We start from the raw sequence: 26,751 nt of genomic DNA, 5'->3' as shown, positions 1-26,751 counted from the left end.
GGGTGGCACCAAAGGCCATCAGGGATCTTCTCTGGGAGAGCACCCAATGCTGAGTCTGAGGCTGGAGAGGCATCAGCTCCCACTCTGAGGTTATTGCTCTCATTTTTCCTCGTCACAGGGCTGACTGGAAGTGAGGAACAAGAGCACAGTCCCACTTGTCTATTTTAGACCCTCTCAGAGTACATTTCCCACACTACTCTCACTGCCCAGAGGGCCCCACTGGAACAAAGAGGGCTTGCTGCACACTGCAGCAGCCTGACAGACTCTGGGGAGATCTGAACGGCTCAGAAAATATATTTTAAACATTTCAATTAAGGTGATTTTGTTTTTTAGTTAAGAAGATGCCAACAATCTTTTTAAAAAATTTCTTCTCTAAAGGGAAGAAATAGAAGTGTTATTTCCAGGGAGATAGATTAACTTTTTGTACATACTTTCTATGCTGTGTAGTCTCATATACTAACATGTATTAAAAAATACTAACATGTATTAAACTGTCATTAAAAGTCAGTACTACCTTAATTAATATATAAATTGATATTTTTAGCATTAGTGCCAAGGCTGGAGGGTCATTCTTGAAATAAAGTATTCAGGTGATCTGGGAAAATTTGCATTGACAATGCTTGTCAATAAAGAAGACCTCTGATCCATAAAGCTGAGAAATCCTGCAAGTCTTAACACATTGTATTATAATAAATAATATTATTATAAACTTAAATGTACACAAACAGGAAGGTACAGAAATGTATTCAAAAAATTGTCTTCTATCTCCTTTTCTTTTACTTTTCTGACACAAGTTTTACTCAAATTCAAGCGCTGCCTGCTGCTGAACTTGATGTAGTAAATAAAGCTGCAAGGTTTCACACAGTACTGCCGTGCTACTGAAAGCACACCAGAACAGAGTTAGGCAAGCACAAATCAGTGTTGCAGGGCTGTGACTCCTTCATAAACAGAAGCCAAACTGTGGCAGTTTTCAAATAAGAGAAAAGACTTGCTAAAAGCTTCAAGATGTTGAGAAGAATGTGCCCTACAATGCCAACTTGCTGCAATAAACCTAGCTCAGTAACTAGACTGTGGGCTTCTTTGTGTCTCATGCTCTGAATGCAGTAAAGAGACCTCTGTGCCTCCTGCTACAGGGGAGGGAGTCTGGAGAGGACTGAAAACTGACAGCTCTGAAAAATAATAAAGCAACAAATAGAGGCAGACAGGGTTATTCTCAGGAAGGACTGATAGGAAAGAGCCAGAGCTGCTAAGCTCATTAGCATAGGTAAATCTGTTAAAAATGAAACTTTCAGCTGACAATTTGGTTTCAACCCAAAACAGGCCAAAACTGACGTTGCAATGTGAAAACGTTTACTTTAGGAAAGTCAAAACACTGTTCATAAATTCTGTCATTTATGTTTTAGTGTGCTTTATTACAATATACCCTAACCATCTGAAATGATCAGATGTAAACCAGGCATTTCAACTCTATCAAAACATTTGCATACCCACCCCTGCAAACTTCAAAAAATGTATTTTATGTTGGAAATCAACTCAATCAAATTTAAAAGCTTTCAAGACAAAACATATCCTTAAGTGCTTGTTTTTATGAGACTGTGGGCGGTGATGTGTCCCCACAAAAGGAAGGAAGGATTTTGAGGAATAAACACCAGCAGTGTCAAGGAATGGAGGGTTCAGGTGGAGGGTGGGGCATGAGGAGCAGCTCTGCAGGAGCCTGGTCCATCCAACACCCTCAGCCTGCAGCTGAGCTCCCCAAGAGAAAAGGAATCACTCACTTGGAGTTCTCAGGCTTTTGCTCAGCTGGGAAACCTCCTCTGACCCTCGTTGTCAGCACAGGATCAGCGCCCATCGCTCCCCATGGGACTCTGCTGTGGGTTCCCTCTGCAAACCACTCACCCAGGCTCAGCAAGGCTGTGGAACTTTCTGCCAATATGGCCAAGATTAGAACGATTCTTCTCCTGCCTAGCTAGTGGAGAGGAGCCGGCTCCAGCTGTGAGAATTTTCAACACCTTATATTATACCCCCAATGTGTAAATTGTGGCCTGCCTGGCCCACTCCCCTTCTTCTGTCTGTACCCTTCCAGAAAATTTCAGTTTTTTAACTGGAAATCAGAAAGCTGTTTTAGTTTTGTTTCTATGTTTTTTAAGAAATGCAAAAGCTGTCTAAAAATACTTTTAGGGTAAATTTTTGGGGGGAAAATTAAAAAGGAAAAGAGAGAAGACAGCTTGTGTAACAAATGTGTGTCCCATTAGCAACCCACAGCAATTTAAAAAAAATATTAGCTCTTACATTTTTCCATTGGTACTTTCTCTTCTCAAAATTTCTTCACTATATACATCAGGTGTATAAAAAAACAGACCTTGCCAACTGTTCATGAACTTATGCAAAGGATATGAGTAAAAAAAAATCTATTCAGTGAAAAAGTATAAATATTAGAATGTGCATTTCACATACATTTATTTCTAATGCATATTTTATTAGGATATTTCAATTATTTCTAAATACCAAACCAATTAGTCCCTACTCCAAAGAGAGACTTGATCACATTTTTTGTTTTAAGATCATGTTTGAGTTCTAATATTTAAGACAACCCAAGTCTGAAAGCAATAGAGCACTTGTGGAAAATGTGTATATGTTTTCTTTAGCTAAAGCCACAGCACAGTTTTTCCTTTTTCCATCATTATTAGTATAAAAAGATTAGTACAAACAAAACAAAAAAAAAAAAAAGGAAAGAAAGAAATTTCACTCCTACTTTCGTATTTCTTTAGATCTTAACCTGACATTAATGAGCAAATACACACTAGGATGATGATCACACTGTAGGATAAAATGGCTCATATACTGTGTTGATAAGTTAAGATGAAAGAAATCCAGAACAAAGACACAACAGTATTGCAGAGATATGTTTAGATTCCAAAATATTTGTATCAGTCAAAGATAGAAACACCCAAGACAAAAAAAACCCAACTGATAAATAGAAACATCCACTTTTTCCCCACTTGACTGTATAATAAAGATCCTGTTTATTTTAAAGTGTTGCTCCATCACTTTGCCTGGCTGCCACATACAATACACAGATGCAGAATATACATATTTTCCATCTGATCTCTGATGCCTTTGCTCCCATTGAATATCAGTGCCAACCCTACAAAAGCATTTGAGGATAGGATTTACATTACAGGAGACAAAGGAGATGCTCAGATGGGAACAGTACTGGCATTGAAATCCTGACCCTGGTGATCTAAGGCTGCAGTAAAGACCCCTATGAGTAACATCTCTGACGCAATTCTTCCCAAATCTCAGAACAAAACATTACAGTTTGCACTGGGCTGGACTATAGTAGGGAAGTTTACAGGAACCATGGCTGCAAAATCCAAAAATCCTACCTGAAAGGCACTTAACAGGGTCCAAACCATCCTCCCTTTAATTACTCATGTGATAGCACATTTCTTCATGCATAGTCTGCTGGGTACTACCCTCATTTCAGTGGGATTCATACACCAACAGCCTCTCCTCTTATTTTTTTCCTGCCAGATGAGGTTTTTTCCTCTTCCCAGACCAATTGGCTTATTTACCTAAGACATCATGACACTTTATTCCATCACAACATGGCACTGTTCCCCCAAAGCGGGGTCGCTCATTAGATGTATCATTCTGCAACGTGAATATTAATGCCCAGAAGAGATGAACCATAAGCATCACAGATGGACAAGGAGGGATTAGACAGAAATTGGTAACAGGATTGATAACAATTCACAAGTACATCAGGCACGATGACACATTGCCTTGATCGACAGGAACTACTCTTCCCAAACTGTGCTTCCACAAGCACCTGCAATTCCCTCACCAGTCCAGAATCATAATAAACATTTCAAGATATTTTTGCTAATGGCATCAACCTGATGCCAAGCACAAGCCAAGAGGAAAACCACTTGCAAGGAATGGAAAAGCTGAAGGAAGTGCAGAAGGCACAGTGGATGAATGCTGCGGCAGTCAACCGTGTAAACTTAAGAGAAAAGAGAAGGTTGTAGTCCAAAAGAGAATTTAACAACAATAAAATATGATGTGATCTATTTAAGGAATGAATGCAGAACTTCATCAAACAGTTCATAATAAATGCTGGGTGATCAGGTATTTTATATATATATAATCTTGTGTTTAACAACATTTTAATTGCAGCTAGAAACTGCAATTGTTTAAAAGTGCTGCCCAACAGCCCCAGCAGGAGACAGGCATTGTATGTAAAGGCACATTCAGGGAAAAATTAAAAACACCTCACACACGGATACTTTTTGTCTCAATGAGTGGAAAAAGTCATTTACCTAGGACAGTAAATAAATGTGAAATATGTCAACCCCACTGACTCTCCTTCTCTTCTCCAGTTAATCTTTTTTTTGTCAAAACCAACTGTCTAATGATATTATCTTGTCATTTTACAGCTACCTGTTTTGGTGGTGGGCAAAGGACAAACACAAGTGGTTACTCTTCATCATTCATAAAAAATTTGAATTGAGAATAATTTAAGAGTTGCATCTTAGAGTTTCTTCTGCTAAAGATAGGTACACATGGTACTTCACTGAAATAGTCAAGCTAGATCTAAATTAGGAAAAATTAGTACAGATAGAACACAAGGTTAACACAGCTTTATTCCTTTCACTACACAAGATAAACCAGGTACTTCTGCCTAATACATTTTGTGCCTGACAAACTTCTGTAAAACTGAGCTAATTTTTGCTCTTAAGGACACAAACTGAAATTATTTTACAAAAAAAAAAAAAAAAAAAAAGCCTAAAGTCTTCCTCCTTATTGACTAATGCTAGTTTTATCAATTTACTTGTTAACACAGCACAAGAATTTACATCTCCATTCACTTTGTTTGAATTGTTTGTATGTGTTTTCAGGAGATGCACATCTCTACCATCCTTCTAAAGCCAGGCCTGGCTCCAGCAGGGCAGTTGGGACACAGAGACCTAAGAATGACCTGCTTAACCAGGTTCTGAACATTCCAACTCCTTCCTGTTCACTTGAATTCCATAAGTAATCTTAGATGGGCGAGTTGTGTCATGAAAATAGGAGCCTCTTCATTTGTTTTTAAAAGCTATAGTAATTCTTATCCTGCTTCTAATTGCTTTGTATTAAATATTCACTAGAAAAACATGGGAAATTTGCATATACTTCATAGTAACTATTCCTTTTGTTCTAAAGACAAAATTACTATTTGCTCGGCTATTTTTTTTTCCCCAAATGAGAAATTGCAACCTGACTTGGGCACAGTGGCTACAATCCTTCTCACCAATCTCCTACTGCAAAACACTTCTGGCTGTGCCTCTTCCCCAGCAGGACCTGACTTGCGCATTCAAGCTCTCAAGGACAGTTTCTCTCAAGGAAAACGGTTCAACAGAAATTTCAGCTGGAGATACAAGAAAAACCATCAAATGGTAAAGAAGAGCAGCCATAAATTTCATCTTGGAAGGGTCTTCTCCCCCTCATCTCTATACAGACAATTTGAGAGAAAGGAAGGTGAAGAATAAAAGCTTTCAAGAACAACCCATCCAGGATAGATGATAAAATCTGCATGCTACCCTGAGGAAATGGGGTACAAAGTTCAGTCCTGAGTTTGTATTTCTAAAGAGCGTAAAATATCAAATATCCCTCTTCAAGAATAATTCTCCCTCTAGTCTCTTACACATTGTTGTGTAACTATACAATAAATATTATCCTGCTCACATGCTTCTGTTTACTTAGTATACATTACATTTGATGCTATCTGGCAGCATAAGTTTTAGCTCTGTCATTTTAAAATATTAATAGTTGTCAATCAAAATAGAAAGTGCATAATAAAAATGTTCTAGAAACTAATAACCCTATATTTCTACACCATCAGCTTGGAGCTAAGCATTGCTAAAAATGAGATTAATTATATGTTTGCAGAAGCCCAATACAATCAGACAGTCCTCTAAACAACATCCCCCTAGAAATGAACACAGACTAGATACATAATCGTATATATAGTGTGTGTATATTAGGCAATACATGCAGCACTAAATTAATGGCATTATTTTCATTTGGCCCAGTCTTTAAAACCCTCACAATCTGCCCAGTGACAGTGTTAGGTGGAGGATGAGAGAAAATGGCATGGCCAATACAAAGTAATTTATGGAGATTTTCTGCAAATATTTGGAAGCCTGGAAGCACCAAGGAGATGCACACAGGACAGGTCCCTGAAGTTATGACCAACATATCGTGGTAAACTGCTCAATTTAACATAAAGGGTTAGGAAAATATCCTTTGAATTATGTCTGTCAAACTTTAGTGGGAACTTCACTGCTTGAGACATTTAAACCTGCTCTGGACAAAGTATCAGCAAGTACCCTGTAGGGAACAATCCTGTAATGTCAAGAAGATGGACTAGATGTACAACAGGACTTTTGCTGCTCCATTTTTTATTACTCCAATCCATCACCCTTGCTGAGGTGAAGTTTTATGCAGACCTTTAAAATTATGACCATTTGAAAATTATGTCTGTGTCTGTATAATATATACACCCATATGGATGGAAGGTCTGGCTTTTAAAAACTCCAAGCAGAAAAACATATTTTGCTCCTAATTTGCCCATTCTATAGCTGTAACTATTCAATAATCAGGCAAATACAGATAGAAATCTTCAATTATGATCATGGGAACACACAATTTACAGGCATGATTGTGACATGTGAATTTCCAACTTAGGCATGCAGGAATTTACATATGTGTGCTGTGAACAACATAGTAGTATTGGTCTGTGATATGGTTATGCCACAAAACCAGGATCAGACTCTGAGCTTTGCCCCAAAATAGAAAATCAGAAATCATGCAAGACAGACAAACTGATGCTTACAAAAGAAGCTAAGGAGAAGTCCAACAAGGAGCTCTAAACAAGATTATTTTTATCAAGGATTCTCAAGGAAAAAGTGAAATATTTATTTGGCTTCCTTCTGCCCAAGCCACTGTGGTCCTCCTGATATTTCTTTGCATCCCACTTTTGCAGAGAAGCTGGAACTCCCCATCACTCTTCTCAAGACCCGAAGGCCACTGAGGGTTTTGTACTGAAAAATATTAACATTTAAGAGTCACTCTAGGCAATGGCTGCAGAAAACACCTCTGTTCCCAGGCACAGGGTGGCAGAACCCTCTATGGATAAGCAAGGTGTGTTGTAGGAGAGGTTAAAGGCTTCACTTTGCCCATGCATGTTTATTGTAATTTCTGTTATTCCAGAGTGGAAATCCTCTTACTGACTGAGGCAATCACCCCTGTGTGAGTGCCATCATCTCCATACTTCAGTAGGGGAGAAAAACAGTAAGAGGATATGGAGGAGGAAAAGGCATTTTCCTTTTAATCTTTTAGATTGCAATAGCCATAATTGGCTTTTCTATGTAGTTGGGCTCTAGATTGTCACAGTATTACAGTAAGAAACAGCAGCCTGCACTCATTTTTATACACAAATCTTAATGACTTCAATTGCTGCTAAGGATTCAGAATGGTGGCAGGATATGGCCATTCACCATCAAGGCCCTAAAGCCTTCATAATTACTGAGTATACAGAATATTTATTATACAGACTGCACTAGGCCTCTTCTGTGGGCTGCCCTGGGCCTGTTCTCTGAGCCACATCAAGCAAGAAGTTTAAATGAAACTGCTCCCAAGTTTCTGAAATGGTTTAATAAAACATATACTGACTGTAATATTCAGTTTATAGTAGAAAACTATTGCCCCTTGGTTTGAAAAATGACCTCTAGTTGGCAATTTTACTCTCAGCTTCATAGATTATAGTCCGCTGTTGGTCATTTTCTCAATCCACAGGGCAATACTTTTCCATAACAAGCTCAAACTGCAATCAGTATTTGTAGGCTGTTACACAAGTTGAGGATAATATGTCTCAACACATTCTATTATATGACTAAACAAAAGAAATAACAACCTGGTGACACAGACATATGGAGAAAAGCAGAGCTATTCTTCTAATACTGAGATAGCAGAAAAACATATTTCTTTGTATTGTGCTAATTTGTATTAAATTTTGTGTCTTCAATGCACAATAATCTCTAATTTGGTTTTTTCATTAATAGTGTTTTGGTTTGTGTTGTCTTATGTCTTTTCTTATTTTAATGTAAAATGACAAATACTAAATTCTATTAGTATCAGATTTTAGAAATGACAAATAGTGACAGATAACCCAGCATTGTAAAATCACGTGAAAATGCATTCACACAGATATGTATAAGATCATTTGGGCTCACAAAGCAGACATTCACAATCTATGGGTTTGATACCAGGAAGTTCCAATGCAGTGCAGTAGACAAGATGCAGTTATTGTTTCAGCACCCAGCTCCAGCACTTAGATACAACTGAAACACCACATTTTGGGAAAACAGCTCCCACATTAGATAACCAAAGAGATAAACTGCATTGAGAAGTCTCTGCCCAGGAACTGAGGGAGATCTGGTGTCTGTGTTCCCAGACATGCCCTGGACAGCCCTGCCAGTCAGTGACTGCTGTTCAGAAAAGCACCCACCTTCCCAAAGGTGCCGGGAGCTGCAGGGCTGGTGTGACTTACCTGGCTGGAGTGTGCTGAGATCCAATTCTTTAATCAATGGGTGACCAATGCTCTCATAGACCCTTTGCTGAAAATACAAAATATTCACCATTACAAGTCTAATATTCATTCCAATCTGTAAGTAAAACTCTGTGGTTAAAATGTGATAGTCAATCATACTCAGACACAAAGAGAACAGCTTCTTAAGGTGAGGCCAGAGCACTCAGGCAAGAGGACATTCTGCCACCCTTCTTCTAGAAGTTATGAGTTTCCTATCCATTAAAAATATTCACCAGATTCCTGGAGATCTGTACTGGGGCAGAAGGGAGAATCTTGGCTAGGATAAGATCCATATGACAGAAAGGTTCATTGTAGATCTCTGTGGGTGGCTTCTGAATCTATAAAAATCTACATCACTGCATTTTGGGATATTAAAAAGACAGGGTTTTTTTTTTTTCCTTCATTTCTCACCATGTTCCTATCACAGCTTCACCAGCATTCTCTAGCTGGAATTTAAGTTGTCTGGATTCATTTAAACATGTAGAAACAGCATGCAGAAGCTTTAATATATTTGCGCTAAGAACATATTTGAACAATTACCAGAAGATGATGGCTCTTTATCTTACAAGTCTTCAAGGAATTTAGATGTTTAACTCATTAATAGTGTTTGCTGCATTAGATTTTATGTTTTTATGATTTTATAAGAAAGGTTTTCTAATACAGAGAAAAAACAGGCTTTTTTTCTTTCACCAACATTTTTCACTTTAGGGTAATAAAAGTGACACATATGTGCCATAATGTAATGGATTAATTAAGGAATATGATGTTTATCCTAGGTCCTGAGTTGTACATCTTCATAACTCACTCATAAAAATTAATGTATTATACCACGCTCCAGAATGATATATCTTTTTTTTACCATACCTGTTGAGAATAAATTGTTCTAAATTGGATTATCTTGATTTCCAGTGAAAAATGTAAAAATTACATTGTTATTTTAAGAATTTACACTGCTGTGTATAAGAAAGCATAATCTTCTCACTGTGCTTTTGAACTGTCATGTTACTTCCACTGTTACAAAATCATAATTGCTGCTGCCACACCTAAAATCAAATGCAGTGCATATTGTATTTCTTCATGCACTGCATTTCCTATCTTAATCACAAAACCGTATACAGTATGGTTTTGGCCAATTCTTTCATTACTGACTGCTTCTGTATATAAGTAACACACAATTATGCATGCAAGGACTCATAAAATCCTCATTTCTAAAATCAACAGATGAAAAATCCCTAAATAATAATGTACAGATGTTTCATATTCAAATGAGCTGTTGGCATGTAATCATACCAATCATGCCAATGCATGCAATAAAATTGGTGAATTTCAAGGTACTCGGCATTTACAACATATTTTTAATTTTTTTTAATCAAAAGACCATTTTAGGAAGATGGAAATGACAACTGTTCAATAAATATATAATGATATATATCTGATGTTCTCTTGAAATTGCCATGAGTGGTCAACTACCCTATATTTTTCCATATCAATTCCTACTCCTTTTGCCTCAAGAAAGTTGATTTTTCGGTCCTTAAACTGCACTGCCTCACTAAAAGTAAATTATCTACACTTTATCTGCAGAGTAATCCTCTTCTTGAATACAAGACAGAACATCAGAGTTTCTAATCCTTCACAGATAGAGTAATTCACATCCACTGTACGTTTTACTGTAAAGACAGAGTAATACAATATGTTTGATAAATCATGTATGTGTCTGCGTACAAAGAAAAAGGTTTATCTCCTCTCCTACAAGATGCATCCATATTAAAGCACAGACACACACTCACTCCCCATGCTGGCACTACAACAATCTTTAGAAGTTCTATAATAGAGACATCTAAGTTTAAAAAATGAAGCAGCTCACAGGTCAAACAAGTTCCTGATGAGAAGTGCTTAACCAGAAGTATTATTCCACTGATTGTAAGTTTTCATCCATACATCAAACCCTAGAGTCTATTGATTAAATAAAACTGATTTTTTTTTTTATTATTTCAAAGCAAAAGCGAATTAAATCATCCCAATTGTTTTCCCTTTGTTTGGAGCTATCACAGTTTGCACACTGGCCATGAGTCCTGCTTATAATTACAGCATCCTTAAGGAGAGCTTATTCTAAAATGACTGATCACAGGTTTCTTGCCTCTTGCTCTAAATCTTCTGCTCCTGGTCATAATCAATGGCACTTGATGGCCCAATATTCTGATCCAATGTGGCAAGCCATATGATCCAAGATCTGCTTAGAATCAATAAATTCATTTGCTTCAGGAAATTTGGGATCAGGAGGACTTTAAGTATATGCAAATACAAGAATTTACAGCAATTATGCTGGCACATCTTTCCTTTCTCATACCTCTTTTCCCCTGCATAATTAGCTGCGTCATGCCTTAATTTTGCTTGCAATCCTACATAAAGGAATCCAGGCCAGACAGCCCTTGCAAAGCCTTACCAAAGTCAAGGTCTGCTGGCTGAGAGAACAGAGGGGCTCTTTCAGCAAAACACGCCAAAACACTGCAAATCTTTGTATTGCTGGGCCCCACATGGCATTGTGTGGGCTCTGAAGATACCAACAAATGCCACCATAGCATGAACATGGAACAGACTGCTTTAAAGGGCACCAACAGGTGCATACAAAAACCTTCTTGGAGCTGAGTTTGCCTTTCTTTTTCCCTTGTGCAAAAATGTCCAAGTTTGGTTAATAGCTCCCTTGGGCTCCTGTGTCTCCAAGCCAGCCTCCAGGCTGGTTCCAGTGTACCTGTGCAGTGCAAAGATGCTCTGACACTCAGCTCACAACCTAACACAGCCAGGAATCCCTGCCTGGAGGATGTGGTTTCCAGTCTGGAAGGTGATCAGTGCTAGGCTGAAAGGGAGCATCCAAATTCACTTCTGTGTCTCACCCCACACTCACAGATGAAAGGACACACACTAATCTCAATTCTGCAATTGTACATACACATTGTTTACTAAATTGTATAAGTATTCTGAATATTTTTCTAAAGGCCAGGAACTCTAATGTACTTTGAATCTTCATTAAATCAGCATGGCAGAGTGGGATACATGTATAACTAATATTTTAAAAAAATCATTATTCCATGTTACTTACATCACTGCAATGGAATTACAGAACTCCAGAATGATGACTAAATACAGACATCTGTACTAGGTTAGTAGGCTGCAGGCTGGGCACACCTTTCAGCCCTTTAGTCTCTTTCCACTGGAAATCAGTAGTTCAGCACCAGCAGAGCAGAGATGAGAACCTTGTTTCTGCTAAGCAGCACTAATTTCTGCCCATAGTGACATTCAGAGGAGGATGAATCGAGTCACAGGGGTAAGAAAACTGTTTGCTTATGATGTGGCTGTCACCAGTGCAGATGAGTTTGTAACACCCTCCTAGCATCAAAACGACACACAAAAGATACATTAAAAAATAAACCCAACAGATAGTCTTGCAAAATATATCAGTGCAGTTCTTCAAACTGAAAAAGCAGAAGTCAGAAGATCAAGAATTCACAGTTAGGATTTTCCTATTAGATAAAGAACATAAGGATTCTCCTGAAGTCTTTGATTGATATATGATCTTTTCTTTCTTTTCAGGCAGAACAGCTGTCCAGTGAACTAGAAGAAATAACCCTGAAGACAGCTTTGTGTCTGATATGACTTTGAGAGGGAAAATTATTCCAATGATAAATGCTTTACATGGAACATCTAATAAAATAAAATAAAAATGTCATCCATAAAAGAATTTTTCTTTCTATTTGAGTAAGCAATCCCTATTATCATCTGTGGGGCAGGGGTGTTGCTATGTCTGAGACCAAAGAGAAAAGGTATTTCCCTCAAAATTGAATTTGAAATGAACTTAACCAAAAAGAGGCAATAGAGAAGAGAAGGGCAACTGGGAAAATGCAGAGGGAAGATGAGAATTTCCTGAGCATTGTCAGGATGCAGTGACCTGGGATGTATTGTAACTTCCTTCATTCTTCTCAGTTAGGAAATCTTTAAGGTGAAACATGGGTGCTTTTCTGGCTGATATCTGCCACAGTGACTGCATGCAGACAGAGCTGGACAATGCTCAAAAAATCCCAAAGCAATAACAACCAACACAAACCTCCTCAGCAGAAGAAGGTACAAATTTGTGTAAATTTATTCAACCTAATGGAATTATGTAAATTACACAAATGGAGAACTACAGCCACTGTGAGAATTGATTGAAGCTATGTCCAGATGAGAGGAGAGATGGCTTTGACTGGAGCCTTTCTGGAGCTTGCTCTAGAGCTGTGTTTTGGCACATGGTGAGGAGCTAAGAAAAGAGCCTTAGAGAATGAACAGCCACAGTGCTCAGATGAAATTTGTACATCTTTGGCATTTTCAAACACGTCTCATAGTGACACTTCTGTGGATGGATGAGCACTGATGGATGCTGTCATACACAGACAGCACAAGGAAGAGTAATCACAGCTGTATGTTCCTTGAGAAACCAAATCCAGTCCACCCATGGTTCAGCCAGCTGCCCTCCAGAGCCCTGATGAGTCTGTCACACAGACTCTGTGTCCATTAATTTGGCCAAGACTGAACAAAGGCCTGTCCACGTCTGCTCCAGGACAGAACAGCTCGTGGCTTAGAAACACCTCAGAGAAGAGCATGATAAACCTTCCACCCATCCTCTTTTGTCTTTCTACACGATGGAGCTGTCCTCAGCAACACTTCCACTTCACTCTTCTCCAAACCAAGCCCTTCTTTCTCTGCCAAAGCCTTCCTGTGTAGGCCCCTGTGAGTGTACTTATTCCAGAGCTAATTACCATTAAATGAGTATTTCAGCACTGAAGAACTAGAGTTAGGTACATGTTCTCATGTACCTTTGCACAGCTATAAATCATTTCTCTCCCTTCCATTGGGTAACTTGAGTGCCCTTCCTCCCCTATCCCAAACATTCTCCTGTATCTCTGTCTCTCCTCCTCCTCCCTCCTGTCAGGTGCCACTGATGCTGCTCCTCTGTGTGCTCCCAGGAGCTGCTGACATCCTCCTGCTCCTCCACCCCCTCACCTGCCCCCTCCCCTCCCATTCCTGAGTGCCAGCCCCTGCTCTCACACAGATTTCAGCTCCACACTTTGCAGAAATCCTGCTCCATGGGATTCCAACAACAGAAGAAGGGAAGATAAGAATATAAAAGCACCCTCAATGTGGTGTCCCATCAGGAAGCCAACTAAATCTGATAGACACTGTCCTCTCTGACACATAAGCAGGAAAGGGCTGAGCATTTAGACAACAGCAGTTCAGAAAACAACTCTATATGGTCTATAATCAGCCAGCACCACCTAGCAAATAGCATTTGCCTAAGTCTTTACTTTTGAGGCAATCAAATACCATTTTGAAAAAATAAAATAACTTCCGCACATACACATTGCATATATATTTGGTTCCCCTCACTCTGCCTCACTTTTAGTTTGCAGTGACAATCAGCAATTATTTTACAGAGAAAGACTCTAACATGCTTATGGGATGTCTTTAGTAATAAGATAATTATTTGTAACTCTATAAAGAATTATAATTTTTAATTTAAAAAGAAATCAAATAAAAACAGCTTTCATCTTCCCTACTATGTGAAGAAAACATTCTCTGCCTACAACTCAAATTATCATTCTCTCCTTTGTGCAAAATGAATTGACCCAGAAAACTAAAAGGGTAAGAACCCATATTTGCTGGGCTTATTCAGCAGCCAAAAGTTCATGAAAAACACTGTTGTGTATCACATAGCAACCACTTGATGCCTATTGTTAAAATACAGTAGTTATTCAAAAAGTAAAATCTTGCATTCTCAAACAAGAAGCCAGGCTGCAATGTGTGTTTACTGTTTTGGGGAAATAGTCATCTTGCCATTTTCTCTTTTTCCATAGCCTTGGCATATTTGGTCAGCTATGAAATGTGCAGTTACCCACAGGAAAGAAAAGGAACACAAGAATTTTCCTCCACTGTTGAGCTCACAGGACAATGTCCATTCAAAGCAACACTTGGGATCTCTATTAAGAGCCTTAAGATGTGCTCTATTTTTATCCAGCCACACTTGCAGTAAAAAATGTAATGTTCCAGGGAAAGGGCATGAGGGAGAAAGGCAGAGAAGCTTCTGCTTTAGACTGCTAGAGCTGCACACTTTCACCTGTTGTTAAAGCAAGCTACTCCTGGCAAGGGCTGTACATGTGCACAGGTGCCCACACTGCTACTGCACCCTTGCAGCACTCCCACCCAGAACTACAGCTGGGCAGGGGTATAAACCCACAGGCATCTCCCTCTACCTTTTCTCCAGTTTTTTTTGTGGTAGAACATGCTTTAAAAAGTGAAATAAGTGTAACATTTATACAGAAGGAAAGTCAGATCTAGAGTTAGAAAAATAATTAACAGTTTCTGATAAATGGAGCTTGTATTACTCTGAAATATTTGAAAAGCAGTGGCAGATCACTTGAGCTACTCTGACTTTGCCAGATTTCCACAAGAGCTGAGAGTCAGCCCTGCTTGTCACAACTGCATCAGACTGTCTCTTTAAATTATCAAAGCAAAAGCAGAAAGGTTCAGCTGAAACAACTGCTGGAGAGGATGAAGGAAAGAATAAGAAAGATATAAACTTACTTCTAGGTTTTATTATGAGCTGTTACCCAAAGAGTACATCTTAGAACTCCAAGATAATGACACTTTTAATATCAGAAGAGAATGGCAGACTTGCTCAGCATAACTTTGAGATATTTCATCAAGCCTGTGTGCAAACAGGTGTGCCACAGTTTTGCTAGTGGTAAGATGCTTGTTGAGATTATCTCCTTATCTGGGAGCATGTTTAAACTCCTTTTGAGCAGTTAAAATAAGACAGTGGCAGAAAGTAGATTAAAAGGGAGAAAATGGATGAACATAGACTTTTTGCAAGAAACTCACTTTGAGCCCAGCTGTATCCAGGTATGTGTGTGCTGTTTCTACAATCTGAAAAGAAGAGTGAGGGGTAGGCAGCAAAATCCACATGAATGCATGAAAAAGTGTGAGAATGAATTAGGTACCCAGGAGCAACGAGATGGGCTTTAGGATTTGAGAGAAGGATCTGGCTGTTACCAACACAAGATGAAAAGCATGGATGGATGGAGCTTCAGCTCACCTGCTGCAAGTGTTTCTGCTTGCTGAAAAATAAACTTCTTTACTGGAGGTCAGCACAGGTGCAAAAATCAACTTAACATCTCAGCTGGCTTACAAAGCAGAAGCATCTATACAATTATTTCAATCAAAGGCAGATCAGGGAGAACTTCCAGGCAAGGATTACATAAGAATTGGTTTGGTCACTGGTCAGTGATGTGGCCAGGGCAGGATGTGGTAATGAAACAAGGTTGTGGAAGAGCTGTAGTTACAATACTTCTCTCTCAGTAACATATAGCATAACTTCATGAAACAAAAACCAAGCTATTACATCGAGTGCCCAACCAAAAATTAAGAAATCTTTCCCCCAAAACAATGAAAGGAATGTACTGAAGAATAATGAAGAACTTGTCTAGCACAACTCAAACTCTTCTCTGAAAATGTATGCTTCTCTCAGAAGCAGATTCCCAGCACAGGGACTGGTAATTTATGATCCACCAAAATACTCTGTTGAACAAAAAAGTAAAACCTACACCGTGCCTATGCAAATCACTAAGAATAAGTGACTCCAAGGACCAGTAAGAACAAAGCCCAAAACTCCTATCAAACATTATGTGAGGTTTGAAAAAGTCAAGACAAAGTGTAATTTTTTTTAAACGGGGATAAATTGGGATTTCTGTAACAATTGACTCATTTTGCCTGCTTTTATCTAAGGAGCTCAAAGAGCACTCCAAGTGTTAATTAAATTACAAAGCATTTTTGAGACAGGTAAATGGTATTATGTCCACTGGGGAACAGAGAGAACATTTATGTTTCATTACTAAAGTCCCACAGTAATCCAGTGGCGAGTAATACAACCCAAGAACTTCGAGTTGCCACTTCTACTCATTGACTTGATGGCCTCACAAGAGATAAAATCAGCCTTAAAAGCCAAAACTTCTTTTCCTCTTGTGCTTTTCTATCTTTCAAGACGAGGCCAAGATTCTTTAATTTCATTTTATTCTCCTTCCTCTGCTTACTGGGAGGCCTTTCTTTCAGAGTCACACAAAAGAAGCCACTTCCTAACCTACCCAAGTGTGTTAAGGATCACAGTACAGCAGCACGGGCAGGAGCTCAAACAAGGGCAGTGAAGTGTAATGGGGCTCTTTAACAGCTTGTACAGCTGCACCAGGCTCCTCTTCTCCCTCCTCCAACCTGTGCTACTCCAGAGATGGCACACCAGGGCCCCTGTCCCATCAGAATAAAGATGGGCACATGTGCAGATGAAATAATCCTTGGCTGGCTGATTCACTGACTTTACCAATGAGAGAGACATAAAACAACCCTGAGGAACCTGGTGCCCCCAGCACTTGGTACAAGAATCTCTCACTGAACAGAACAATATCAAAAGACAATGAACCAGACCCTGAAAATGCTTTAGACCTTGGAGAAGTCTATTCTGCAGTCTACTACATCTATTTTGAGTTGCATGTGGAAAAATGAGGGAGAAACCTTTCACTGACCATTCTATTCTTAGCCCAAAAAAGAAAGCCACCATTTTCCATTTCAGCTTGGCCCTGACTGGTAAAACTGCAGGATGCAGGAGCAATATAGCAGTAAGGTACAATGCAATCTGCACAATACACAGTCCAACCTAAGGCATCTCTAATTCAAGACTGGTACAGCTCAGTTAGAGCTTTAAATAATTATATCTCCGTTAGTAAAATAATTTTGGAGAGTAAAAGGCTTTTCTATTTTGTACATAACTATTTATTACTAAAAACAGGGAAGCATCTTTTGGAACTTTCTTTAAGCCTTTTGAATACAATGCTAAACCAAGATTTCAGGCTTTATTTTCCCCTTCATTTCTTGTTATGTCATGAAGAATCAGCTACGTGGAAGAGATGAGAATGTCTTTGATTTAAATGACCAAGACTTAAGATTGTCTTTACCGTGGCAGAAAATAAAGCTGCTGCATATATTTCCAGTGGCAGTATTATTGTTACATGGTATGACAATCATAATCTTTCTCTTTTTTCCTAAAAATATGTCTAAAAAACCACACAGTTTATATACTGCATTCAAAATATTTTTCTTCGTTTACATTGATTGCATATTTCAAATCATGTTACAGCTGTATCGCTTAGCTTAAATCAAATAAGGAATCCACATAAATGCATGCACACACTTTGCTTGTTTTTAGACATTCCCAGTATTGACAAGATTAAAATATTTTTCTCATTCATTATTTATTGTGATATGATGAAACAGTAAGAGTATGTATTTAACAAACATCACAAAGTAGAGTTAAAACGTGGACACGCTGTTTCATTTCGATTTTGCTGCGACAGTGTTAAGTATGTGACTCCCTGACTGCAATAATGACATCTTGGGGTGATGAAGATTTAAGATGCTTTGCAAGGATGCAGTGTGATCCCAACTCTTCAGCCATGCTGACTAGGGGCATTATTAAACAGATGAACCCAAAATTGGAAAGTCCTGCTGCAGAGGACTGGGGGGATCAGTGCTCAATGCAAGAGCAGCACCAAACCCCTCCATGCACCCCTGGTGCCTAACTGGAGAGACTGAGGGCAGTCACACACACTGCTCCAGCACTTCCACAAGCACCAACAAAAACATGTTCTCCGGACCATTTTTCTGCCTCCTGTGTGAATTGGCAGTACCTGAGAGCTGGAGTTTGGGCTCAAGCAATGGCATATCTGGGTGAAACTCAGGTATGGGGCAGATCCGTGTGGCTTTGGCTCTCTGGTGTTTTTACCTTGGGTTGAAAACCACAGGCATGATCCCAGTTTCTAGCTCACAGTTGGGCACCATTCTGCACATTTCTACTGGCAGAAAAAAGGCAAGGAATTGCCAAAGAGCAAGCACCACAGCAAAGGAACCATGACCAAAACTGGTTCTGATGGGCAGAGGAGCAGAGAGCTTGCCTTCTACAGAATGTGGCAGTATCTGGGTTAGAATGTAGAAAAAGACACATTTTAGCCCAAATACTTGTTCTTGCATACTGCAATCTAAATATACCCTCTATGATAAATACAGCAGAATAATCAGAAGATAGCGAGTGCTTAAAATGCACCCTTAACAAAGCAAAACAATGTAATGCATATCTTTCTTTACGTGTCAAACAATTTGCCTAACAAATCATAATAATGCAGAATGATATAAAATTCACCCATCAAGCCCAAATGCATGCACGAAGATTACCATGGCGAAGAATTGTGAATTTCATTAAATATGTTAAAGGCAAAAAAAAAAAAAATTCCTCTTTGAAAAATAGTAATCCTGTCTTTCAACAAAAATATTATAGGAAGCTATGAATTTGGTAGATCTGAATAGGATGTTGGTACATGTTTTACTAAGGTAATATAATGGCACACTATTATTAGATCACATTAATCATTACTGTGCCAAAGGCACTGACAGCACCACTGAAAAGGATTGAAAGGGCTGGTAATGGATATAAATTACCCATTGTGTGATAAAAGGATTTTTACTAAGAAGGTAAGAATAAAACAGCAAATTTCTAATATAACTGTTGTGTAAAAACCAAAATAAAAGTAATCCAGTCAGTAATATCCACAAAATCAGAAAGTAAGCACTTTTGAAACAAGATAAAGTCACAATAAAAACTGTATACAATGTAAAATTAATTTCGTGCTGCATAATATTACTATCAATTTAAATAGTTTACATGATGACCTCTATGGTCAAGAGAAAGGTAAGCTTTGTTAATTAGAATTGAGTAGGAGCTTCTGCAGGCGTCTTTTAAGTTTGTGGGCTTGGAATTTTTTTTCTTTTTTCTTTTTTTTTTTTTTTTTAACATATAATGGCTTCCTAACACCCCCCTGAAATTCAAGACATGCTGAGAGTTTTCTGTTTTGTGCATTAACATCACAACAAACAGCACATCCCTCAGATGGTTTTATTTGGATTCCAAATGCTATTACAAAACGAACCACGTCTTTGCTGAGCTATTTAACCATTTGATTGGAACCATTTGTATCACTAATTGTCCAGTCCTGTGCTCCTCCTTTACTCTGGCAAGTATTTCCTGATATTAGTGGGGATCAGTGGAGTGAATTGGCCAAACTACATCCTTATTTACAGCATGAAAAAATCCACATATCTTCTCTGAAGCTGATGGAATTATTCTAGAATCAAGTCACTGTAATTCTTTTCAAGTCAATTGTCTAGAATGAAATCCAGCAGCTCACATTCAATTAGTAAGTTTTAAAAATTGTGAGCCATACTCTTAAATGATATAAATTCATAAGTACAGACATCAATCCTGAAAACACTTACGTCTCTACTTAACTTTACTCACGTGAGTAATTCCATTAGCATCAGTAATTCAATACCTGCTTATGCATTTGCAGTACTGAAGCTTTAATATGCCTAGATATCCTCTCACATCAGCTATAAATCAGCACAATTCCTCTGAATCACAGAGTTTCTACTAATTCACAAGATATAAAAAGGAATGGACAACCAAGTATAACAATTAAAATAAAGAAATAACATAAGAATTTGATTGGGAGCAGAAGCTATCCGAAATTTTGATTTAGGGATCAATTAATGCATGTGGAATGTGGAATTAATTATTAGTTATTTCCTAGGAAGCTAGACTTTTATTTCAAACTGAGGGCCAAATAACCCAGTTTTGATTTCACACTTATTTCCACACCAATCTGATTTCTCAGACTTTACAGGAGATTTTCTTCTGCTGCACTGGAATAGCTCAGAGGAAAATCACATATACAATGTAGTACACCCCTCCACCCACTGATTTTCATGGGTGTTCTTCTCATGCTAATACACAACAGAATATGGTTCTTAATAATATGCATGAGATGTTCTATTGAACTTACAGGAGGAAAAAAAAAAACCAAAAAATGATAAAATTAATTTAATCAGGAGTGTCATGGGTTTTTTTAAATCAGCAGTCTGATGATAAAGTAATAAATGATGATTCATCCCCAACACAATTATTACATATCAACTGCATAAAGATGAATGCTCGTGATTTTACCAAGCAGAATTTTTTCTTGAAAAAAAAATTATTTGTAGCTGACTACAACCTGAAAGAACTACAATAAAAAGTTTTGCAAGACATAAACATAATATTTTTGAAGACATAAAAAACACTCAAGAACAGATTTAAAAATCTAATTTAAGTAACTCATTTTACTTTTTTTTTAATTGGAAAAACAAAGCTAGTCTCAGAGCCATAAGCAGAAGAAAATGTTATGAGAACAATATAAGTATTCTTACCAGTTCTTCTTAAGCCAATGAATCTGTTCCCTGGATGAGGAAATTCTTAAAAGACACAGGACAGGTACTGAAGGTCACAACTGGAAAAATAAAACCTGTGAGAAATTTAATATGTCAAAACTCAGTGTTTGAATCAGACATTTACATTAAAATATTACAATGCCACCTCAAGCAGGCAATCTACAGGACAGCAGAGAGCATTAAGAATTACAATATTAATGGGATTAGCACATTTTATTTTTTCGTTTTCATAATATACATGTTTGGTGGTCATTTCATATTTGGAAATAAAAACTTCTTTCAGTTCTGGATTGTTTTGAGAGGGAAAGCCTTCTCTCAAGATAATGATGAGGAACAGAATGAAATTCTTCTGATCCTTTCCCCTAGACAGTACAGCAAAAGAGGACAAAACAGGATAAAACAAAAGTTGCATAGCATACTCCAGAAACCCAGTTATTCTCTTTGACATTGATATTCTAATCTTTCAAACTGAGTAAAAAGAGAACAGCTACTAATTGTATTTTTACTTTTTTTTAATTCCATTTTATAACAGAAATAAGTCGTTTGTAGATGATCTCATCTAATAAACCCTACTTAAAACAGATAAGAGCCAGCAGTAAAAGCCAAGCAGAATACTTCCAAGATATTTTTCAGTAGTGAATTTAGGGCCATTACATTTAGTAAGCAAAATAGAGACAAAAACAAAGGGCGTTCTTAGAGCAAAATAAAGTTCACTCGACTGAAGCTATAATCTGAAGAATTTATGACTGAGAATTCTAACTATGTTTATTCCTATGAATGTCTAACAAATAAAATTAAAGGTCACTTCCAAATAATACACTTTGTACATCTACATCAACCCAACTCTTTCATACAGCAGCTCTGAAACCACAGTTCCAGCTCCACAGCCTCAGGGCTCCACCTTGGCAGCACTGACTGCTCTGAGGGTGCCATGGTGGGCAGTGTGGACACAATTCCAGCCTTCATTTCTGGGGAAATCATCAGGAGCTTGGCCATTGGACTGCATTGGGTTTAAATCAGCACCAAGAGCATCACACTGCTGCTCAACGCTGTCTGTTGGCTTGAAGGGCAAACAACAATTTTGAGGGCTCCTCTTGATGATGAAAGCAGCGTGAAATAATTCTGAAAACAGAAGTTCACTACTAAGCAGCACAGCCCTCCCTTAGTGCAATACTGATGCAACACTTCTGTATCCTCTAAGGTCCCTGCAGCCTCCACCTTGTCAGGATTACACCCAGTGCAAGTGCTCCTGCAGTCCCACTCTGTCCCCACCAACTCATCTTTCCCCTCTGGCTCCCATCACACCAACCATAAGCTATTCATTGCCACTGTGATGGTTCACCATGAGGCTTCCCAAATCCCACTGCCTCCCTCCTCACTTGCAGACTGAGCCAGGCTTTGCCACGTGTTTCAAAGCCTTTTCCAAGTGATCATTCTGCCACACAACTTTGCTGACACAGGAGAATTACACCGATTCAAGCTTCAAGCCTTTTCTTCAAAATGCACGTTTCCACAGCAAAGCACCAACTATCCTGCAGTAATCACCTGGTTTGCCATCCCCATTGTTCCTCATACCTGGGAACACATTCTTCCCTGTTCTCTCCTCATGTCCAGTTTGCTTTCACCTGCCAGTTATCTCTGAATTTGAATTATAAGCCCTGAGCAGCAAAGCCTGTCCTCTCATGAGACAGTTTCCTATTGAGCTGAATGGGTGGTGAGCAGGTACAAGGCATCACTCCAACCCAGCACCCCATATCAATGGGCAAACCCAGCTACAGTAGAATAAAACCACTGCAGAAGTCAAGAGAAGCACCTACAATGCTGACTGTAGAGAATAAAAATCAGTTTGTAACTGGGTAAAGGAAACCTTGTCATCAGATTTGGTCTTTCTAAACATAAAATTGCATCTAGATAGGATTCAGGTCCCATTTGTGAAGGCCCATAACACTTCAGAATTTAAATAAGTGAATTTCAGTTACTATATTTGGACACATAGGAACAGCAAATTCCTGGACTGCTGCAGATAAACATAGGTCCCATCCAACATTTTCAGTTGCACACTACCTAAAAACAGTGACAGCTTGTTTGTCTCGAATTTCTGCTCTTGTTGATGTCTTAAATTCTGGAAGATATACCTTCCTAGTGCTTACTTGCAGCTCATTCAACGCAAAAGCCAACAAACAGAAACAAAGATAATAAACTGTTAGGTTTCTAAAAGATGTTATCTCACTAAACAGGTTCTTAGTACTCCTACACCAACATCACAGAGCACATTTTTGCTATGCTATTACAAGGCTACTTGTGTTTAAAAAAATTCAGCTTTTACATACACGCTCATGACTTGCAAAATTCTAGGAATGATTCTCAAGGGGCTTTCACTAAGATGCTTTATAAATTCTGATGACAGACAGAACACAGTAAGGCTTCATCTCTTAAAGTCCTGTACTGATTTGTTTGGAGGCTTCATGTCATTGATCAGCATGTCAATGTCTCTTGCAATCTGCTTTCCAGTTCATGACTGAAAGTGAACCCCTCAGGTTTAAAACCTTAAATGATTTAAGGTCTGTGATACATAACCTTACGAACAAATTGGGAAAATCTGTAGCTTTACACATTAAACTGTAACAGAAATGATTTAAAGCCTTATAAAAAGGTATTTTACTTACCTGTGCTAATATTATTCTAACACATTTGACACTGACTATGTAAAGCAGATATTTTAAAGGTACAGGCAGCAAGCTGCCTGGAAACAAATTAAGACAGTTCCACTTAGGTCAAATTGGGCCAGTTTACCAGTGTCTAATACACTCCCTGGCATTAAAAAATGGCACCATGAATCCTTGCAGACCAATTTATTACAGTAAGTTTCCCACAGCAGCACTGCTGTGCAGCTGCACTTGGCTCAGTGAGTGATCCAGCACACCCCCAGAGAAGAAAAAAAAACCCTAAAAATCTTCAGAAACAGCATGACAAAAATAAAAAGTAGTGGTGAGACATATCTAGGGTATGACAGCACAATTTCTGTTCATTCTTAAAACATGCTTTTGTAGGTTATTCCTTGAAATGAATTAGAGACATGAAAGGGAGAAAGTAATCTCATCCCACTGATGAGCAGGGGCCAGAAGGATTTCTGCAGGTTACAGATGGAAATCTAACACACAGCAAGGGAAAACAGAAGCCTGAGCATGGACTTATTCTGCTCAACAGGACTTTTACCCCAAATCCTGAGACTAAAAGGCTTCATTGTGTGGCTCTTAGCAGCACATCCCATTCCTGTTCAACTCCATGTTCAAGCCCTGCTAATCTCAAGGAGACAAGGCTCAGGCCCTCTGCAAACGGCCTACCCTTTCTGATGGAATGAGGTGTCATGTTTAAATAATTATTCCCTATCGGCTTTTTGAGGGCCTCTTGAATTGCCCTGGCATAGCTGCTCTCACCCTGGGCACATCAGAGATGCAGGGACAGAGATAGGCAGGGAAAGAGGCTCAATGACAGCACAAAGCCAGCCCAGGAGCCGTGCAGGACACCCTTGCCAGGCCTCCACGTGAGCCCTGCATTCATCATAAATGCAGGATGGGGCCTGAAGGGTCCAGTTGGTGTCACTGGGAGTTACATGCATAAGTGAAGAGAGATAAACAGTCCCTAAAGCAGGATGCTGGAATAAATCTCAGTATTTTTCCACTGTGCCCGAAAAACATGAGAGCTGACACCACTTTTCTCAGGCTGGGGCATGGTTTCCACCCGTGGCACCAGAGCTTGCCCAGCCATGTACCAGTCTCCATTTACAGACCTTCCTCCCTGTGTGTGTGTGCCCTGCCTATGCCCTCAGAAGTCTCCAGTACATAAAACTGTCTGCCTATAAATGCAAAATATTTAAAAATTCAGAGCTAACCACGACAGGATTTGTCCACATCTCCTGGCAAATCTGTGGCGTTTGATCTAACATCCTTTCAGGGAAGCTCCTTTACATCGCCAAGATCACGCAACAAACTCTCGCTCTCATTTTTCCCTCCTGATATAAGTAAGCAAGAGACAGCAAAGAGAACAGGAATGCACATCCTTTTAACTCCTGGGGAGCCAAGGGGTTTGCAAAAGTTCTTTATCAGAGGCACAACTTTCTTTAGCTCCTTAGTTTTTTTCTACTTGCTTCTGCTTCAGACATCCCCAGTTTGCATTTTGTGCAGCTTCTACCTTTCTGTGTTTTTTGGCACTAACACTACTTTAACTTATCCTTATTAGGACTGTCACAGCATACATTGCAGTTGAGATGGCCACAAAACAGAGCATCACCATAAAGTTCCAGAAGGCTTTAATCATTCCCCCAAACACAGTAACCCCTTACCTCATCAGAAGGCTTCAGGTGTCTGCCCATACACAGCAACACCAGATCACCTCAGAAGGCTTCAAGCATCTGCCCTTCTTGTTCTTTGGCCCAACCTTTTATACCCTCCTGTTAATGCCCTGCACCTGTGTGCCCCTCATTGTTAATGCCCTGCCCCTGTGTGCCCCTCACTGTCAATGCCCTGCCCCTGTGTGCCCCTCACTGTCCATGCCCTGCCCCTGTGTGCCCCTCACTGTCCATGCCCTGCCCCTGTGTGCCCCTCATTGTTAATGCCCTGCACCTGTGTGCCCCTCACTGTCAGTGCCCTGCACCTGTGTGCCCCTCGCTGTCAATGCCCTGCACCTGTGTGCCCCTCACTGTCAATGCATTGCCCCTGTGTGCCCCTCACTGTCAATGCCCTGCCCCTGTGTGCCCCTCGCTGTCAATGCCCTGCACCTGTGTGCCCCTCACTGTCAGTGCCCTGCCCCTGTGTGCCCCTCACTGTCCATGCCCTGCCCCTGTGTGCCCTCTGCTCCCTTTGGTGGTTGCTCAGTGCCCCTGGGCACTCCATGGCTCATTGCTGTCACTGCTGCTCACAGCTGTGCCCATTGGGGATGAGGCTCAGCCCTCAGCCCATCCCAATCACCTCAAACTGGGTACCTACACAGGACTGATGGTTGGTTACAAGACTAATCACTTCAGCATGGTGCTGCTCCTGCCCTTCATGCTCAGGCCATATCCAAAGCCCCAAAAGTCAGTGACATCATTTAACCTGGTGGTGGCTGGATCAGGCCCTGCTGCAGACCAGTCCAGCGTCACTGCTAGTGACCCCTGTACCAGTGCTGTGCCTCTCCACCTGCCACTGTGGCTTGGGAAAGGGGTGGATGCAGCCCCAGGGCCACCTCATGCCCTGGGAAGATGCAGGAACACTTCCCTGGAGCTCCACAGGGCTGCAGTTGTGCTGTCCTCCAGCAGTGACATCCTGGGGGCAGAACCCTGCCCTCTGCCATAGTGGGGTCCCCAGACACACAGGAGGAGGGACCAGGGGCATCCCAGGGCATCAGCCCCTGCGAGAGCAGCTGCTGCCCTCCTGCCCCAGTTCTGCAGAGCAAGGGGGGCTCCAGTAGCTGCTGCAAGTGCCAGACCCCAAGGACAGTGTCTGCCACCTGGGATGGCCCAGGGCCTGGCACACAGCTCCCCTGGAAAACACCCCAGGCCAGCTGGCACCCTTGGCCCACTCTGTGGCTGCAGAGCAGCACCCACACCCCAAATCCCTGCCCTGATCTGTGCTGACACTGCCCACAAACACCCAGGCACTGGCTTGGCTGTACTTGGGCTTCTTCTCTTGGAAGGAGTTGTTTGGAGTGTAAAAAGCCAGGCCACTCAGTTCCAATGCATGTGCTTCAAA

General features: G+C 39.9%; 1 protein-coding gene across 4 annotated transcripts in view; it reads right to left on the bottom strand.

Annotated features, from left to right (window-relative positions):
* ZNF536 (zinc finger protein 536) overlaps positions 1-26,751 on the bottom strand; it is a 343,745-nt gene that overhangs the window by 268,001 nt on the left and 48,993 nt on the right. For 3 of the 4 annotated variants that reach the window (XM_054296230.1, XM_054296233.1, XM_054296231.1), the window contains 2 exons: positions 21,002-21,096; positions 8,594-8,660 (listed from right to left, as the gene is read on the bottom strand). The gene's annotated coding sequence lies outside the window, so the exon portion shown is untranslated. The remainder of the gene's footprint in view (positions 1-8,593; positions 8,661-21,001; positions 21,097-26,751) is intronic. The other variant, XM_054296232.1, reaches the window with a different exon arrangement.

Source organism: Melozone crissalis, unplaced genomic scaffold, assembly GCF_028551555.1.
Source record: "Melozone crissalis strain CALT ecotype California unplaced genomic scaffold, PUWL_Pcris_2 ptg000007l_1, whole genome shotgun sequence".
NCBI classification, from domain to species: domain Eukaryota; kingdom Metazoa; phylum Chordata; class Aves; order Passeriformes; family Passerellidae; genus Melozone; species Melozone crissalis.
This window is presented reverse-complemented; position numbering and strand designations above follow the sequence as displayed.